Here is a 13,787-nt window from a genome sequence, read left to right on the forward strand (position 1 = left end):
ACATCAGAACTGTATGTCTTTTAGAATGTGAAACAAATTGAAACTGCCTTCATATTTCATTCTGTTCCAGAACACAAAACAATCCGCTAAGATACCTTCTCATTGTATGAGGTCTTAGGCATCATGTTTCTGTCAGAGTGATATATGGTGGGATGCTGGAATGGAAATCTGGCAAATTTAAGAAAGCCATTTGGAAATTTAGTGCTGCAGAAAAACCATTTCTGAAATTATTGCCATGAGCAGCACATATTCAATGATGGTAGTAGATTATCAAAAAGGAATAGAGGAAAATTGTCATGGGGTTATTTACGGATCCACTCATTTTTTTTCAATCAGCTGCACTATTGTCTGACTTAGTTTTTAAATAATTTTAAAGTCTGCTTTTTAGATATCTCAAGTTCAAGTTTTAGCCCTCTCTTTGGCCAAAATTGTCAGACTGACAGAGAAATCAGAAATTCATCTGGTAATTTTTAAAAAAATTCTGACACTGAAACAAGTAAACATTGCCAACAGCATAATAAACTGAAATTTGTCATCGTTCTCCTGAATGAGGATTCTGAACTCATTGGAAAGTTTGCCATCTCAGGATAAATGTTTTACATTGATTCTATGCATAGAGGCATAGAGGCACAGAGAAAGTTTTGTTTTGAGATTTTGGAACATAAACCATGGGGTTATTTCTACAAAATTCCTTTGCACCACTGAGTAGCACAACTGATGTTTTCAACAAATATGGCTGGGGTGTGTTCAGGCCCTGCACCAGTGCGATGAGAAGGTGATGATTATGATGAGAACGAAGTAATCTACAGTAGATTAACCGAACCATGAAGTGGAAAATGAGATGTATGTAATACCTCTTGAAAGATTTGAATCCATCACTGATGTAATGGCCAACTCCTGAACTAACATGCAATGCCAACAGAGAATGTTTGCCAAAGAAGGTACAGTTCAACTTAGAGTCAAGACATCCTTTGCAGGTTAACAGAGAAGTGAACAGCTGTTTACCAAACATTTATGAGTTTTGGAGTAAAGTAACTTTATTAAGAAGGCACTGCTGAAGCTAATGGCCTGTTAGTAATTTAATTTTCAATTTTATTGTACTACACTAAGATTCGAGATGAAAGTTTTCATCAACACTTTGCTAATTCTTCATTAAACACACTCAGACTGTTAGCTTCTAAAACAAAGATATATTTATGCATTGTTATAAACTGGCTTTTGGAAATTAGGAGCTGAGATGACATTATTATGATTCCCTGTTTACATAACAATTTGCTAGATTAATCGTGTCTGCATTGGTAACAGTCACTTATTGATGATGTGCTGAAAGAATAGGTTCTCTGACATGCATGCGCACATACAGTCGAACATTTACCAGATAAATAATCATCTTCATGCTTATCGGGCTTAGATTATTTATAATGGTCTAAAATTTGCTGTACATAATGCTGAATTAATCTCACTTACCATAATTAGTTTGTAAAACATCCAGCAACTTGTGATGAAGATGAGATACACCATGTGCTCCATTTCTCGACAAATTACTGAATGATTCCTGCCAGTCTGCCATTATCCTTATGAAAATGGAAAAAGTTGTAATCTTGTTGTAAGGCTTCCCGTGTAGGCAGTAAATGCAAATTAATCATTCCCCAGTCACTGAGGGCTGGTAATTCATGTTGTGATTTATCGTCCTCACCTAAGGCAGTTTGGAGGCCCAGAAAGGAAATAATGAATTTTGGAATCTCTCTGCAAGATATTGCTTTCTTCTCTATTCTCAGTCAGAATGGAGATGATTGGGTAAGTACCCAGTCAATCATGCCTGGACACAGCACTCCTGTTTGCAGTTTTAATCATGTATGAGGACTTTGATTGCGATAAATAAGTCTACAGCAAGAACATCAAATTGTAGGAAAGCAGAAAGGGTTATTAAGCATGAAATACAAACTAGACGCTATGCTGTTTTCCTCACCCCTCACAGGCTGCCTAATCCCCATTTATTCCCCATGCCCCATCTGTACTTCCATGCCATCTAATGCTCGGTATTCACCCCATATCTACTATACCTTCCATGCCAACTTCTGCACCTGCATCCACCTCATGGCATTTATAGCCAATGTGCTGTCTTAATGCCAACTCATACCAGCCCATTACCCACGTACCATATACCACCATTTGCTCTTTAATCTACAATGCCAATTCAACTAGTAACCACTAGGGCAATCCATGCACAGATCTGTAAAATTAAAGTTCCATTAAATACAGTAAATTTAATCGCAGGCTTCATCATATTGAGAAATGCGTTCTCATGCATGAAGAATCATTTACTGCATTTAAAGTCATATATCTCAATAAAACATTACAAAACGAACATTTAATTCAAGTGTAACAAGTTTCGGAATCCCACACTTGGAACTCATAGTCTCACATTAAAAAGTCCAAGATCATTGCAGCTGTCAATCAAACTTAAACTGTGAAGACTTTACTGTAATAGTGAGTACTTGTTAAATTAATCATGCAGTACTAATTGGGTAAGGGATACCTTCAGAGTTTATGTCAACAGACAGTGTGAAATGGAAGGCAAAGCTTTTCTTTTAATTCCAGGCTTTTCTTCGAAGTTTATAAAACTCAAGTTTAAAATGTTTTGACAGTCTCAACAAATCCCTCTAACAGTCTGAGCAGGACCCCTTTACTACCAGGGAGCTCTTTTAAAACCTTGACAGTTACAGAGGCATAGAGTCATAAAAATGTACAGCATGGAAACAAACCCTTGAGTCCAACTCGTCCATGCTGACCAGATATCCTAACCTAATCTAGTTCCATTTGCCAGCACGTTGCCCATATCCCTCTAAACCCTTCCCATTCATAAACCCATCCAGATGCCTTTTAAATGTTGTAATTGTTCCAGCCTCCACCACTTCCTCTCATTCCATCATTCCATACATGCACCACCCTCTGCATGAAAATGTTATCCTTTAGGTCCCTTTTAAATTTTTACCCTCTCACCTTAAACCCATGCCCTCTAGATTTGGATTCCTCCACCCCTTCTCACCCCTACAGTCATAATGTGGTTATGCATTTTTAATGCACAAGCATTTTTATGTATAGCATTCCAAAGGGTGCCTGACCTAATTTGTTGAGAGAATCCCTGGATATCAAAACAAATCCACAAGACTTAGTCCTATTTTTACTCGGTCCACATTGTACTTTGCACTTTTCAGGTTTCAAACACCTACTTCACCAAAAACACGCCAGAGTGGAGGCAGTTCCAGAAGTGATTAAAATTCCCTCCTACCTTAAAAGTGTGTATAGAAAAACATAAGCCAATTCCATTCCTGCCTCTGTATAAATGGGATATACCAAATCCCACTTAGAATTTCCAGTAAGTTCTGCCATTTTTGACTAGATGGAGAGACTCTGTGACATGATGAAAATCTGGGCTTTAAATAATCACTTTTAAGCTTATTAAGACATATGTTGAAACTACAGATTTGGAATATCTGGTTTCATTCTTTTATGAAGCAAAGTTGTTAGAAGGCATGATTTTCTGCTTGTCGGGACTCCTTTTAAATGGAGTCTATAAATTGACTTTGGTTGCTATGCTGCTGCTGACTGAATCAATCCACTTGGTTTTCTTTAAATTTAGACTTTATAAACATGGTGTTTCTGGCCCCACAACTCTTGGTTTTACATTCTTGACATAGAAGTCCACCCTTTTCGGTCACGACATGATGTAATTGGATTTGTGGCCTCATTGGCTGGGCTAGCATTTATCCATCCTAGTTACCCCTGAGAAGGTCGTGATTTTAGTCCACAAATGAATATTTTACTTACTGATATCTTATGACTATTTGCTCAAGATCAAGAACGCCTTATGAACTGTGTTGCAAAGACGCTTGGGCATTTAAGACACGCCCACTCTTTGAGTCAGCTGCTGATGACAATATTAAATGGTGACCAACTAAAGCTACAGCAGCAATTCACTTTCATGCTCTGTATATTAATTGACAATAATTTTTGAAAGGCTTTGTTGACGTTTCAAAAGTTGATGCATACACTAAATTTGCCTTTCTGAAATGTCCAACATCATTCTTCATTTGCCTTCAACTAATTGGTGTCAATACTCATCTGAAAGATCACAACTTTTGTTGTTAATTGACAATGTAGAAGCGAAGCTTGCGGGGTGAGACCATAACTGAATGGTGATCAGGACAAACTGACAAATCATTAGCCAAGCCAGTACACAATTCTGTAACCCTGCCATTCACAACCCAAAGAATACATCATCTTATGAGACAATGTCAGGGGAACTGTACTTGAAGAGACTTCCTTTTCAGCAATGAGACCATGGACATGTTAAAGAGGATCTTCTGCCTCTCTTCCTTCCACAAGACTCTTCTGATCACCGTGAAATTCATGACAGATTTAAATTCCTATTCATGAAGTTCATTTGAGTCATATCCGTGAAATTCGCCAAGGGCAAGCTGATGGGTGTCTCCAACTGGTCACAGTTGCCATATCTCCCAGGGCATCTGACCTTATCAGTTTTGACGTTCCTTCAGCATGTAGCATATTTTCGGACATATCTAGAACTTTGTTTTTGTGCACACTAAGGATTGGAATGTTAAATTGCTGTCCAATTGATAGCAGCAGCCACAGAAAGTTCTGAATTAAGGAAATTACTGAGAAAGCTTTGGGTGTAACAACTCAGAAAATGCTGAATTGCAAAAATGATGATTGGCAAGGTCAGCCCTTTTGCATAAGATGAAATTTAATGAGCAGCCTTCATTGCTCAATTATTTGGCAGTTCTTGATTTTATGTTGCTGTTCATTCTAACAATGGATGGAGACTTGTAATGGGACAGGGGTAAATCCAGAACATAAATGGGGAATTGACATCATAACCGACATGAAAAGTGAACTCAGGCAGAAATGATTAAGGTAAACATAGTCTTCAAACTGGAACTGCTGTCATTTGAGAGGCTAAATACATAAATACTTAAAGATCATCCATACACCAAGTTCACAAAATAACAGTGATTATAGTTTAAAAGTAATTCATTAGCTATGAAGTGTTTTGGGCTATGACATGAAAGCATCTATTTAAATTAATGATTAAAGCCTATTAGATCCATCAAAACTGAAAACTTGGGCATGGGAAAACAAAACAGCATCTTGATAATTTCAGTATTGAACTTCAGTACAAACAGGATAAAGTAAATGCCGCTGCAGCAATTATGTCAACACTATACACAGATAGTTGCAGGTAGACCAGCGGTGTTACATCCATTGCAGGATAGGCACTGGCAGACTCAACAAAGTGGAAGGATAGTTGCGGCAGTTCAGGATTATAAAATCCATTGCAATTTAAAGGGAAACAACAGCAGTAGTGGACACAGCTGGGTCCCTTACAGATGAAATCTTCAGTAAATCTCAGGGACTCAGACCCCCACGTCATTCTCATGGAGATAGGACCATAAAAAGGAGACAGAACGTGGCCATTCAGCCCATAAATCTGCTGTGCCATTCAATAAGATGAAGACTGATCTGATCAACATTGAATACGCTTAACAATTCATTTTTGACAAGCCTCTGCAATAAAGAATTTCACTGATTTACTATAGCAGAGAGAAACAAAAATCCTCCTTATCTCTGCCTTACCTAAGATAGTGCCTTCTGGTCCTAGACTCCCCCACAAGAGGGAAACTACTTCTCCACAACTACCCTGTAAAGTCCAAAAGAAGCTAATATGTTTCAGTGGGTTTCCTCTCATCCTTCTAAACTCAACCTACTCAATCTCTCCTCACAAGAAAATCCATTCATCCCTGGAATCAACCTCGCAAACCTCCTTCGGATTTCTCTAATGCCGGTACTTAAATATCTATCCTTAAGTATAGGGACCAAAACTGCTCACAGTATTCCAGGTGTGTTCTGATGAGTGCCTTGTATAGGTTTAAAAACACTTCCCTATTTTTGTACTCCATTCCCTTTGAAAGAAGACCAATGGCCCACTTACCTTCTCAATTACCCACTGAACTTGGACACTAACTTCTTATGATTCACGCATGTAGACCCCAAATCCCTCTGTTCTTCAATTTTCTGCAGTCTTTGGCATTTTAAATATTATTCAGCTCTTCTATTGTTCCCACATAATATTCCATCTGTGAAGTTTTTGGCCACACACTCAAACTGTCTATATTCCTCCCTCAATTCTTTGTGTTGTTCTTACTTCTTGCCCTCCCACCGAGCATCTATTATCTCTGAACTTGGCTATGGTACATTCACTTTCACCATCCATGTCATTAATATGTCAATAATTGTGAGCCCAGCACTGATCTCTGTGGTACTCCACTATGTTTTTTCTTACCTCCTCAAAGGACTGTAATAAACCGACTAGGCAAAACTCCCCCTTTATGAAATCATGCTGACTCTGCTTGATTATACATTTCTAACTATTCCACTGTTATGTCCTTGATAATAGACTCTAACACTTTCCTCATAACTGATGTAAAACTAAATGGCCTGTTATTTGTTCATTCATTTTTTGGGACTTTTCCAGAATTCAAAAAGATTCTTCTTGGAATGCTGAAAGATTACGATCACTAATTCCTTTAAAATCCTGTGATGTAATCCAACAAGTTCTTTCATCCCACTCGATTCCCTCATACTACTTAACCTTATTGTATATTTCTTCCCCAACACACCTGCCCCCAATTTAGTGCCTTGATTACTTAGCATTTTTGGAATGCTGTTAATGCTTTCTACTGTGAAGACTGAAAGAAAACATTTATTCAATTATTCTTCCATTTCCTGATTCTCCATTATTATTTCACTGGCATTGTTCTCTGGTGGGGCAATGTTCACTTTGGCTTCTCTCTCTTCCTTTATAAAAGAAGCTCTTCCTGTATGTTTTCATATTACTTGCAAGTTTGTCCTAATAATGTACCTTCTGTTTTTTGGCTGTCTTTGATTGTCTTTTAAAATGTATCCAAATCTCTGGTTTATTACTCATCTCTGCCACATTGTGTGTTTTTTGTTCTAACCCAGGTTTCTCACTCTGAAGTTGAATGCTAAATTCTACCATGTTATCGTCACTGTTCTCAGTGGAGATTGTATATTGAGATCATTTATTAAACCAGCCTCATTTAATTCCAGAGACCATAGCCTTAGTTTATTCAGCCTTCTGCCAAAGAACATGCCTCACATCCTTGAAAGTGGATTCGCAGGTAGATAGGATAGTGAAGAAGGCATTTGGTATGCTTTCCTTTATCTGTCAGAGTATTGAGTACAGGATTTGGGAGGTCATGTTGCGGCTGTACAGGACATTGGTTAGGCCACTGTTGGAATATCGCATGCAATTCTGGTCTCCTTCCTATTGGAAAGATGTTGTGAAACTTGAAAGGGTTCAGAAAAGATTTACAAGGCTGTTGCCAGGGTTGGAGGATTTGAGCTATAGGGAGAGGCTGAACAGGCAGAGGCTGTTTTCCCTGGAACGTCGGAGACTGAGGGGTGACCTTATAGAGGTTTACAAAATTATGAGGGGCATGGATCGAATAAATAGACAAAGTCTTTTCCCTGGGGTGCGGGAGTCCAGAACTAGAGGGCATATGTTTAAGGTGAGAGGGGAAAGATATAAAAGAGACCTAAGGGGCAACATTTTCTTGCAGAGGGTGATACGTGTATGGAATGAGCTGCCAGAGGAAGTGGTGGAGACTGGTACAATTTAAAAGGCATTTAGATGGGTATATGAATAGGAAGGGTTTGGAGGGATATGAGCTGGGTGCTGGCAGGTGGGACTAGATTGGGTTGGGATATCTGGTCAGCATGGACCTGTTGGACCAAAGGGTCTGTTTCCGTGCTGTACATCTTTATGACTCTATGATTCTATCCAAGGGATCAATCAAGCATTTTGTTTTCTGTACTGCCTCCAAAGCAAGTATTTCTTATGTTAAATGTGGAGACCAAAACTAACCACAGTACTCCAGCTGTGATCTCAAAAGGGCCTTTTACAATATATAATCATAGTGTGGCTTCTTTATTCTTGTACCATAAGTCCCATGCAATAAATGTAAATATGCCGTGTATTTTACTAATTATTTGCTATAACAACCTGCTGACTATATGCGTTCCTTGAATGGGAACACCCAAATTTCTCTTGATCTCATCATCAAAGCAATTAATATTGATTCAGTTATTCATGATACTCATGATATTACTCGTTGCTTGGCAGTCTTAACTGGCACATGAATCACTCACAGTTCTCAAACTTTGTGGAACTAAGAAAGGAGTAGCAAGCCACAGTTATTTGGGATAATGGATTTAATGGATTCCATTAGATCTATTGTTTTCTAAAATGGCTTCTTTGGACATTCATGCAAACTCTACCGGACCTCTGAATTACTGTTAAACAATATTTATTAGAAGACTTCATATGATGTTGAGGCCAATTGGCAGCATGCTCTGTGCTATACAGATTCCAATCTTCAAGCAGAGTACTAGCACATGACCACTCAGGTCACAGTTCTGGGTCACAAAACCTATCTCAAGGCACATCAGTAAATTTATTCAAACCTATCTCTACATTTTGCCACATACACTTTTGCAGTTTCCAACACTACTCACGAACATTTAAATAAAAATATTTACTTTATAACTACTTGCATTTTCAGCTCTAACATCTTTTCAAAAGTCTGTTGCTTACAGATTGAAGTGGGTATCTCACAATTCCATGTGATCTGATCATTCAGAATAGGCAAAAGAGCAATGGCCCTGATATAAACCTTTAACAGCTGAAATGAAAAGTGTAGGATTAGTAATGTTATCCCTAATCTCATAGTAGTGTAAGGACTGGTGGCCAGTAGACTGTTATGTTCGGGTGATAAAGAGTGGTTGCCTATTGAGAGGCTACACTTCTGCTTGACTGGACTCCAAATTATTTTATCTCTTTTATGATGCCTTCTGGTTAAAAGAATATCAGACAATGAAAGATAAAGTTACACTATTGAAGAAAACCCAAGGTATATCATCATTCAACTGTAGTAACAGAGTAATGACATTGTGTGGTTATTGCACATTATTCTCTAGTGCAGGCTGAAGAGAGGAACAGGGATGTGAATCATTGGGAAAACTGCTGAATATAGATTCACTTCTTCAAAGGAATTTGATAAGAACAGCAAATAATCAATGAAGACCTCTTCATGGTTTGCACTGGAGGATTTGCAGTCAGGGCTGTTGTGACCACATCTGAAACTACTGCAAAACATTGTGGATGAAATGACAAGATGAAAGGATATTCAGTATTGACTACTGTCATACCGGAGAGTGTCTCCAGAATACCAGATGAAGATAATGAGGTTTTTGGCCTCTTATATAAAAGTAAAACATCATTCTCGGAATTCGAGATTGCTGAAGGATGTTCTTGCTGGTGCAGAACTTCTTTTCCACTGTACCCTTGAACAAACACATTGTGGGCATTCTGTTTGCTAATGGCCAAAAGATCTTTGTGACCACCTTGTAAAAAATAAACTGCCAGGGCTTCCATCCCATCTTCAATAGACACACATATTGCTTCTTCATTAACACTGCTGGTCACACAAACTGTACAGGAGTAACTGAAGAAATCTACTCACTCTCATCTGAAAAGTATCAGAGGGATCTATATGAACTACATCAAGAACTAGAGTCAGATACCACAGAATATTCTTTGTGAAATGACAAGACTGGACCCAATAGTAGCAAGTTATCAGCTTCATCCCTTGGATGTTTCTTCTGGTTAGGAATCTCTGAAGAATACAAAAGCTCATCCTCTTCCAAAACCACTGGAAAAACAATCATAATGCTGATCAAATTCTTGGAAAGATACTGAGAAAGCTTTTCACCAAATGTTATTCAGTCTGCTTATTGTGAAATTTCAATAAGCAGAGACAGCAGTGGAAAATTTTCACACATTGTCTCCCAATGTTCTGAAATAAAAGTTTCTGTTCTTGGAAAGACTGACATGATTCTTCACAGAATGAAGTGTAATCAATATCTTGACATGGGGATCCCTCACAGAACCGAATGCAATCATTTCCCCTGTCATGGAACATCTTCAGTAGGGCTGGAACATCTTGTCGTCTTTGTAGAAGACTTATTTTGACCTACGCTGGCCAGAATAATAAGTATTTGTTGTGATTCTGTAAGATTTAAGTATGTTCCTTAATGACTTTAATCATTGTTGGTAGATCTTGCTTCAAAACAATCTTTAACAGAACGGGTAAGATCTCCCAGACTCTGAATCTTCACTTTTGATGGCCAATGATATGCAATGCGAAGCCATTCTAAACTGTCAAACCAGCACAGTGATAGTTGCTACTGAATCAAGAGGAACATTTAGTACTGATTTTTTTGACTTTTAAAGTTACTAATCCATAATCTTAATCCAAATCATCATCTTCGGTTGTGGAGCCAAGAATATCCACTTAATTAAGAAAGTGGACAATTTCCAAACTGTTATGATCCCAGTTGATAGTACGACTGCAAACTGTTTTCAGATCTTCAGCGGCCACAGCTCTATGTTATTGATATTATTGTACCGCTGGAGAAATGGGATCAGATCGATTTTTTGGTTTTGTCAGTTAACATGATAGACAGTAACAAGACATGTTCATACGTGGCTGCAGATTTTCTTTAACTGCAGAACAACAGTTCATTACCATAATTGAACCCAAACATGAACAAATCAGTCTATCTAAATATAGCAAATAGGTAGCAACATCAAGAACACACAGCAAATCAAAGTTTCAATCTCTTTCCTGACATTATCCATTACTGGGACTTAAATCCTGACAACTTACTCCCCTACCTCAATCATCTCTCAAGTTTTAGTTAACTGAATCCTGTTAATTTCCTTGCCATGAAATAGGGAAACAATTCATTGGGTCCTTTCCAAATCTGTTGATGTGATCTTCTCATAACACTGAGGCCCTAAATTTTTTTCAGTTCTAATAATCTGTCAATATCTAAGTAAACTCTCCTGCTTGGAAGTTTCACAAACTAAACGTTTCTTAATCCCCAAATTCCTCTAGAAGAGAAACCTCTTCTGAGCTCATCTGAAAAGATTGCTTCTCATTGATTTTGTTAAATACTTACCGATCCAAGATTCTTCTGCACTGGAGACAAAACTATTGGTCATGCATTTACTCCACCTGACAAATAAACCTGTTGGACAATAATCTACTGTCGTGAGTTTTAACTTTGTCCACCCAGTCCAACACCAGCACCTCTACATTATGTCGTAAATCTAAAAGCATAAAGACCAGAACTATTTGCAGTCACCTGCTCTCTGAGACATGCTGGACTTGCATACCTGTTCCAGAGGAACTCTGACCTTGATTTTATTTAAAAAGAAAGCCATTCATAAAAGTTATCAAACTTCACCTGCATCTATTTTGAAATCTAGAATTTATTTACATATCACAACAGCATTTTCTTCTTGTTCAAGTAGCGAGATTCTCCGTTGTTCTCGAGGTGATCTATCTGATTTACTTTTAAGAGGCAATTGTGCATTGCAAAATTGATGAAGGTGGTCAAATCTGCCTCAGTGTCCCATCGGACACCATTGCTTCACAACTGTCTCATTGGAATACTTCTTTATCTCACAAAGCCAGCAAAGCCAAATAGCAAGCTCTTAGTAACCTTTTTGTTTGATAGGGCAGATGCCTTTGGTCCTAGCTCACTGATAGAATTGGACTTAACCTTGGGTTTTGCATTGAATCACTACCTTGTGTCATACTTTGCCCTGGTTTACCTCACACACTCGACCGTGAGTTTGTAATTAGCGCAAGGGGCGAATTCAATAATCAGCAAGTATTCAAAGAGCTAAGCCATCAATGTCACATCTTTAGAAGAATTGGCATCACAATATAAATTCTTGATGGAGTGAACAGAAATCATTGGTTTCTAGGAACCCAGGATGGTCTAATCATGCTTAATAACAAAGATTGCACAACTGGAATAAGCATCAAAATCTGACTGACAATCTGCTGATCTTTGATTAACGTCTTGTCTGATGAGCATTTCTTCAGCATTGGGGCTCATTGCAGATGAGAGAGTATTATTAAGGGAGCTGTTGCTGTTTCAAATGGAGACTTGAAGCTTGCAGGGTCCCAATGTTAAGGATTATCATGGAGGAGGTTATGGTTCCTCAGATTTTCCTGAGAAAAATTCCAACTACCTTAAACTAGAATCTCCAGCGAGGTTACCAGGGTCCAATGTGTGCTCTTCGGATTTTCACAGAAGCTCAGGCCAGATTTTTGGGTCATTAAGGTTCCTGATGTTTCAGATCCTGAAGTTCATTTAGGTGGGTAGGGGCTTAGGATGGAAGCTGCCTGTGATGGACTTTAATATGGGATGGTCACTGTACACCAATTACCTGCGTGGTTCCTTGGAGCAAGGCCTTCACCAATGGCAAGGAGAATGTGAAAGAACTAGAGATCAGGCTCTGCTGTTGAATGTTGGGATCGTACAAAAAAACTGTTTGTTAAGCTGATGGATTCTGCGTTTGATGTTGGGGGGGTTTAACAAATATTCATCTTCCGCCAATCATTAACATAGCAAAGTAGGGGTGAAATCCACGTTAGTGACCTCAGCCCAAATTAAGTTGGACAGTTCTGACCTGGAGGGGCTGATGGTATTGGCTCTGTCCCTTCACCAAGCTGCGGGTCGTGAGCTAGCCACTTGAGCCACCCCTGGTCTTGATCTCTCAGGACAAGGTCAAGCACTCGAATGCCTACCACCACCCTGTGTTTGGCACCACCACCATTACCCACTAGCATGCCAAAGGCCCTGAGCACTAGCTCCAGTGTTGTCTTCCCAAAGTTTGTCCGCAATGTTCTCAAGCATAAGTTTTTTTCGACCTAGCTTGGGAAACATTAACATAACTTGTGTTAGAGTTGTTTTGTTTAACTTGTGATAATTTTAATAAAACTATGTTTGAACTGCAGTCCTTTGTTTGTCTTATTTAGTAAGAGCACCTGGGTAAATGTGTTTTGAGTCATAAATTGGTTGAAGAGTCTGTATGGAATATTTCACAGGTAACAGTGTTGATGATGTCTCGCATTATTTGTTTTGCTAGCCATCACTTTCCCTTCTCAAGAGATGAAGTCCTATTAGACACAAAGTTGGAACATGGCCCAGGTCAGTCAGTGAAAGTGTCAGTGCGTTCACCATGTTGTCCAAAAGTGGGCATCCCTTCTGTTGCTCCTTCAACCAATGGTGGTGTACAGCAGAGGGAATTCCCACCCAGGGATGCCAAGATGTTGCCTGAAAGGAGTATTCAAGCCTGTTACCCTGGTGTTCTTCCTTGTGTGACAGACTAAGACGGGGAATCAACTTAGACTTTATTCAAATAATCCCTTCTCAATGTAAGTCTTTAAATACCGACACTTAACATAAAACATATATTCATTGCAACATTTATTTCTTACTTAATCAAACTTAACTTCAACTTTAACTCAGGTAATTTAACTTCACTTTACCTTGCATTAACTTAATCCACATTTAAGCCATACTCTAATTTTAACATTATAAATTTGGCTTGGATTTGAGTGAAGTGGCCAACTTTGCTCTCAGTGTAGATCTTGCCTCATGGCTATTTGTCTTCTCTGATGATCATGTCAGGGCACATGCTTCTCAAGCATTGGTCATGAAGGCTCAGACCTGCAAAATCCTTCATTTGCTAACTTTTATCACAAAATATAACGATGCTCCTAGAAACGTCTCTGGCACTCAGCCAATGAATTGACCAAACC

This window comes from Chiloscyllium plagiosum, unplaced genomic scaffold, assembly GCF_037043375.1.
Source record: "Chiloscyllium plagiosum isolate Xiang-an unplaced genomic scaffold, Cpla_swu_hap1 HiC_scaffold_20, whole genome shotgun sequence".
Taxonomy (NCBI): Eukaryota; Metazoa; Chordata; class Chondrichthyes; order Orectolobiformes; family Hemiscylliidae; genus Chiloscyllium; species Chiloscyllium plagiosum.